This window comes from Microtus oregoni, unplaced genomic scaffold (genome assembly GCF_018167655.1).
Source record: "Microtus oregoni isolate MIOR12 unplaced genomic scaffold, Mior012 000016F_ref0000370, whole genome shotgun sequence".
Taxonomy (NCBI): Eukaryota; Metazoa; Chordata; class Mammalia; order Rodentia; family Cricetidae; genus Microtus; species Microtus oregoni.
The window spans coordinates 25,255,405-25,262,312 of record NW_024543075.1 but is presented as its reverse complement, the minus strand read 5'-3'; positions in this window follow the sequence as shown (position 1 = coordinate 25,262,312).

Here is a 6,908-nt window from a genome sequence, read left to right as displayed (position 1 = left end):
CATCTAGAATTGGGCCTGGCTACAAGCTGTCTCAGTATCCCCCTCCAAAGTCCACCCCAGGGTCTCAGTGTGTGCCACTCCTCAGAGAGCAGCGGAGAACACACCCTGGGGGAGTGTTTGCTTATAACAGTCACAGAATGAAAGGAAAAACCTTTCCCAATTCCCTGATACTCATCCCCTCTAACCCTCTCCCATCACCCACAAAGAAGACACCCAAATGACTTTTCCCTGCACTCGACAGACATCCGTTAGAACTGGAGAAAACCAGAGACCAGAAATTTGAGCAATATAGACGACAACACCTCTTCCATACTGATTGATCTATGGTTTCAGTAAAAGGAAGTACTGATACAGCTAAATTATGAAATAAAAATAATTAGCTGGGTGTACTACATGTTTCTGTAATCCAGTAAATAAACATCAAAGTGAAGCAGAACTGTGATGTTTGGGGTCAGCCTGGACCATCGCGCACGGCCCTACACAATCCACGGTGTGGTGTCTTAGCTGTGCACAACTAAAGGTTTAATTCAGTAGATTGAGCAGCAACGTACATCAAGGAGTTGCAATAAAGTGTAAAGTCCAGTGAGATTTGTGGTGTCCCACTGAGTCCGTGGGTGTCACAGCCAGATCAGCAATGAAGACCTAACATAAGATACACACAGGAGAGTCACCTACACACACAGTCGCTCTCCGTCAAGATGTGTCTTGGCCGGCATTCCTCACAGCAGAGTCCCGTGGCTCCTGGCTTGCAAACACATTGCCCAGATGTGTAGTCACAGTCACTGTGGACAGAGCCTTGGGGGTTACAGTCACACTTCTTGCAGCTGCCACCTGCTGCATGAGGGTTGCCATGATAGCCTGTAGAGCACCTACCGAAGCGGGGACAACAGGTATAGACAGGGCAGTCTGCGCCAACCAGGAACACACACACCAGCTCTGCCCAGAGGCCGTCATCCCTTTTACACATGAAATGCAGAGCACACACTGTAGCACGAATGATAAAAACCCGGAGACAGATACTGGGGCTCAACCTGGAGATCAGAAAAGCAAAGCAGCCATCCCGGGGCTCTTATCTCGACCCCGGACTGAAGTGGGTGATCCTGCTCCCACGAATCCTCAGCCAGAGACTGAACTGAGACCTGTCTCCTCTCATTTTATATTCCTCTCTAGTGCTGGGATTAAAGGCTAGCACCACCCTCCCCCAGCCTCTATGGCTAACTAGTATGGCTGCTGGGATTAAAAGTGTGTGCTATCACTGCCTGCCTGTATGGCTGACTAGTATGGCAACGAGCCACCCCAGAGAGTAGCGAAGAAACAAGGACCAGCTACTGAGGACTAGAGTGAGGGAGGCATCCATTGCTGAGGGAGACACAGAAACAAACCCTGCCAGTTTCCCAGTGACAGGAGGAGGCGGTTTCAATGTCTTTGAGACTGCGATGGCGGCAGCCAGTGGCAAGGACCTGCTGGAGGGTCTGCCTGGTTCCTGGCTGTCTTTCAGGTCACGCTGATCACTGAGGTCAGTTGCCACACAAGCAAACATACCAGACACTGCCCAGTTTCCAGGTCACAGACATCACTGTGGTTGTTGCAACTGCAGGGCACACAAGGAGCCAGCAGAGGGCAGGGTCCCCAGCCATCATTTTCTGGGAGCTTCCCTCTGTGGTACCCAGGAGCACAGTCCTAAAGGGAGGCAAAAGGGACAAGAAAGCAGACACTGGCTAAAAGATGAGCAAAGGTAAATGCTCTTCAGCAGAGACAGGTGGCTAAGGAGCTCATGAGAAGGGCAACACCACTATTAGAAAAAAATGCAGATGAAATCCACAGTAAGAGCTGAGCATGGGGACTTAGACATACAATCCAGCTGGGGGTAAACTGAGGCAGAAGGACTCCTGTGAATAGTCTAGGCTACAGAGTAAGTTTCAAGCTAGCCTAGGCAACAGAGTGAGACACTGTCTGGAAACGCTCCTATCAATAAAAAAAAGTGTCCTGCTCCATCACAAAACCCATGTCTCCCATCAAAACAGCGAGCAGAACAGCACTGAGGATTAATGAAAAGGGGATGCTCGTGCACAGCTGGTACGGAGGAAACGCAGTGTGCAGAGTCCTCCAAAGTTAAAGATGACACTAGCCATGCCTAAGAAGGCCACTTCAAGGAGAACGACATGCGGGAACTGGAAGACCCATTCACACTCCCAAATCTTTAGCACATATCTGAAGTTACTTAAATTGGGGAAAGCATTTATTGCAGATGTTCTTCTAACAAGAATTTTTACACCAATATTTTACTATGAGATGCAATGAGTGGGGTTTTTTGCATTTTCTTTTCCTTAATATGAAGAAGCACCCTCTCTAAATGATAGCAATATTGGCAAATCAATTTAAAACAACACTAAAAAGGTGTATTCGGAGCACGTTAAGAATATGACTTCCCCCACCCAGCGCCAGCCTGGGACAGGGAGCTCAGAGGTTCCTTGGCCCCCTATCCTTCTTGGGCTCTCTGCAGGGCCTCTACTCCCGGCATACTGCCTCTTTCTTCCTAGCCCACCCAGCTTCCATCCAGAACCCTCCCCACTTTGGCCCCACCGCCCTCTTTCGGCACATAACATCACCCAGCCCAGCCTGTCTGGGCACTGGATCCGAATCCTCGGGGCACCCAAGCGGGTGGGAGTTCCTTTGCTTCTATGGCCTGCCTGCACCAAGCAGGGTAGGCGCTTTGTTTGCAAGCTGCCCCATCAGCACGGAGGCCTGATCTCTCGGCACCAGGAAAGCCAGCGTTGGGGAGAGCCAGCGTTGGGGAGAGCCAGCGTTGGGGAGAGCCAGCGTTGGGGCACCAGGAGAGCCAGCGTTGGGGAGAGCCAACATTGGGGAGAGCCAACATTGGGTAGGCAAGGAGACCTGATCCAGTAAAAGAAGATCCATAAGGGAGCATTTGGAAGAAGAGATGGGCAGACGCCAAGGCAAGAATTCGCCCAACAAGCTGAAAAGCAACATGAAGCCACTAGAAACCAGCGAACTCACAACAGGAGGACATGAACACCTTAATCAAGAAGAAGTAGAAAAGATTGACTTCATGAAAGTGATTGATGCCAAGCATGTAAAAAACGCCCTTATAGAAATGGATGAGAAATATAACAGAAAGTTTGAAGAATTGAATAAATCAGTGAATTATACCCTAGAAAACCAAGGAAAAACAATCAAACAGATAATGGAAACAGGTCAAGACTTGAAAACTGAAATGGAGGCAAAGAAGAAAACACAAACAGAGGGCCGGCTGGACATGGAAAATTTAAGTAAACAAACAGAGTCTACAGAAACAAGCATAACCAACAGAATACAAGAGTTAGAAGAAAGAATCTCAGAATCTGAAGATACTATAGAGAAAATAAACACACTGATCAAAGAAAACAGCAAGTCCAACAAACTCTCATCACAAAACATTCAGGAAATATGGGACACAATAAAAAGACCAAACCTAAGAATAATAGGGGTAGAAGAAGGAGAAGAAGTGCAGCTCAATGGTCCAGAAAATATATTTAATAAAATTATAGAAGAAAACTTTCCCAACCTAAAGAAAGATATACCTATGAAGGTTCAAGAAGCATACAGAACACCGAATAGGCTGGATCAAAAAAAATAAAAACATCCCCTCGCCATATAATTATCAAAACACAAAGCATACAGAATAAGGAAAGAATATTAAGAGCTGCAAAGGAAAAAGGCCAAATCACTTATAAAGGTAAACCTATCAGACTTACACCTGACTTCTCCATGGAAACCATGAAAGCCAGAAAGTCCTGGATAGATGTACTACAGAAACTGAGAGACCATGGATGCAAGCCCAGATTACTATACCCAGCCAAGCTGTCGTTCACTATAAATGGCGAAAATAAAATTTTCCAGGATAAGAACAAATTTAAACAATACGCAGCCACAAATCCAGCCTTACAGAAAATAATAGAAGGAAAATCACTAACCAAGGAGTCCAACAATGACCACAATAACTCAGACATCTAGAGACCCTTCACCAACACAAATCAAAGAAGGGAAACACACAAATTCTACGACTAAAAAAGTGACCGGAGTTAACAACCACTGGTCATTAATATCACTTAATGTCAATGGACTCAATTCACCTATAAAAAGGCACAGGCTAAGAGATTGGATAAAAAAAAAACAGGATCCAACATTCTGCTGTTTACAAGAAACACACCTCAACCACAAAGACAGGCACCTACTCAGAGTAAAGGGCTGGGAAAAGGCTTATCAAGCAAATGGACCTAAGAAACAAGCAGGTGTGGCCATACTAATCTCTAACAAAGTTGACTTCAAACTTAAATCAATCAGAAGAGATGGAGAGGGGCATTTTATACTCATAACAGGAACAGTTTATCAGGATGAAGTCTCAATCCTGAATATCTATGCCCCTAATATAAAAGCAACCATGTACATAAAAGAAACATTGCTAAAACTCAAGGCAGCCATCAAACCACACACACTAATAGGAGGAGACTTCAACACTCCTCTCTCACCAATGGACAGGTCAATCAGACAGAAACCTAACAGAGAAATAAGAGAATTAATGGAGGTAATGAATCAAATGGACTTAACAGACAGCTATAGAACATTCCACCCAAATAAGAAAGAATATACCTTCTTCTCTGCAGCTCATGGAACTTTCTCAAAAATCGACCACATAGTCGGTAACAAAGCAAACATCCACAGTTACAAAAAAATATTAGTAAGCACCTGTGTCTTATCAGATCACCATGGATTAAAGTTAGAATTCAACAACAATGCTACCCCCAGAAAGCCTACAAATTCATGGAAACTGAACAGTCAACTACTGAACCATACCTGGATTAAGGAAGAAATAAAGAAAGAAATTAAAGTCTTCCTTGAATTCAATGAAAATAAAGAAACAACATACTCAAACTTATGGGACACTATGAAAGCAGTCCTAAGAGGAAAGTTCATAGCACTAAGTGCCCACTTAAAGAAAACAGAGAAAGTTCACATTGGAGACTTAACAGCCCACCTGAAAACTATAGAAAAAAAAGAAGCAGACTCACCTAGGAGGACTAGAAGACTGGAAATAATCAAACTGAGGGCTGAAATCAACAAAATAGAAATACAGAAAACAATCCAAAGGACCAATGAAACAAAAAGCTGGTTCCTGGAGAAAATCAACAAGATTGACAAACCCCTATCCAAACTAATCAAACGGCAGAGAGCGAATTTGCAAATTAATAAGATCAGAAATGAAAAGGGGGACATAACCACAGACACAGAGGAAATTCAGAGAATCATTAGATCTTACTACAAAAGCCTATATGCCATAAAACTGGAAAATGTAAAGGAAATGGACACTTTTTTAGATAAATACCATATACCAAAGGTAAACCAGGACCAGGTGAACAATCTAAATAGACCTGTTAGTCGTGAAGAATTAGAAGAGGTTATCAAAAAACCTCCCTACCAAAAAAAGCCCAGGACCAGATGGTTTCAATGCGGAATTCTACCAGAACTTCCAAGAAGAGCTAATACCTATACTCCTTAATGTATTTCACAATATAGAAACAGAAGAGGCATTGCCAAATTCCTTTTATGAAGCTACAGTTACTCTGATACCAAAACCACACAAAGACTCAACCAAGAAAGAGAATTATAGACCAATCTCACTCATGAACATCGATGCAAAAATCCTCAACAAAATTCTGGCAAACCGAATCCAAGAACACATCAGAAATATTATCCATTATGATCAAGTAGGCTTCATCCCAGGGATGCAGGGCTGGTTCAACATACGAAAATCTATCAATGTAATCCAGCATATAAATAAACTGAAAGAAAAAAATCATATGATCATTTCATTAGATGCTGAAAAAGCATTTGACAAAATTCAACATCCCTTTATGATAAAAGTATTGGAGAGATTAGGGATACAAGGGTCATACCTAAATATAATAAAAGCTATATACAGCAAGCCGACAGCTAACATCAAATTAAATGGAGAGAAACTCAAAGCCATCCCACTAAACTCAGGAACACGACAAGGCTGTCCACTCTCGCCATACCTCTTCAATATAGTGCTTGAAGTTCTAGCAATAGCAATAAGACAACATAAGGGGATCAAGGGGATTCGAATTGGAAAGGAAGAAGTTAAACTTTCATTATTTGCAGATGATATGATAGTGTACATAAGCGACCCCCAAAACTCCACCAAAGAACGTTTACAACTGATAAACAGCTTTAGTAATGTGGCAGGATACAAGATCAACTCCAAAAAATCAGTCGCCCTCTTATACACAAAGGATATGGAAGCAGAGAGGGAAATCAGAGAAGCTTCACCTTTTACGATAGCCACAAACAGCATAAATTATCTTGGGGTAACTCTAACCAAGGAAGTGAAAGATCTATTTGACAAGAACTTTAAGGCATTGAAGAAAGAAATTGAGGAGTATACCAGAAAATGGATGGACCTCCCTTGCTCTTGGATTGGGAGGATCAACAGAGTAAAAATGGCAATTCTACCAAAGGCAATTTATAGATTCAATGCAATCCCCATCAAGGTCCCATCACAATTCTTCACAGATCTGGAGAGGACAATAATCAACTTTATATGGAAAAACAAAAAACCCAGGATAGCTAAAACAATCCTATACAATAAAGGATTGTCTGGAGGCATTACCATCCCTGACTTCAAACTCTATTACAGAGCTACAGTGATAAAAACAGTGTGGTACTGGCATAAAAACAGAGAAGTCGACCAATGGAATAGTATAGAAGACCCGAATTTTAACCCACAAACCTATGAACACCTCATTTTTGATAAAGGAGCCAAAAGTATACAATGGAAGAAAGAAAGCATCTTCAACAAATGGTGCTGGCATAACTGGATGTCAACCTGT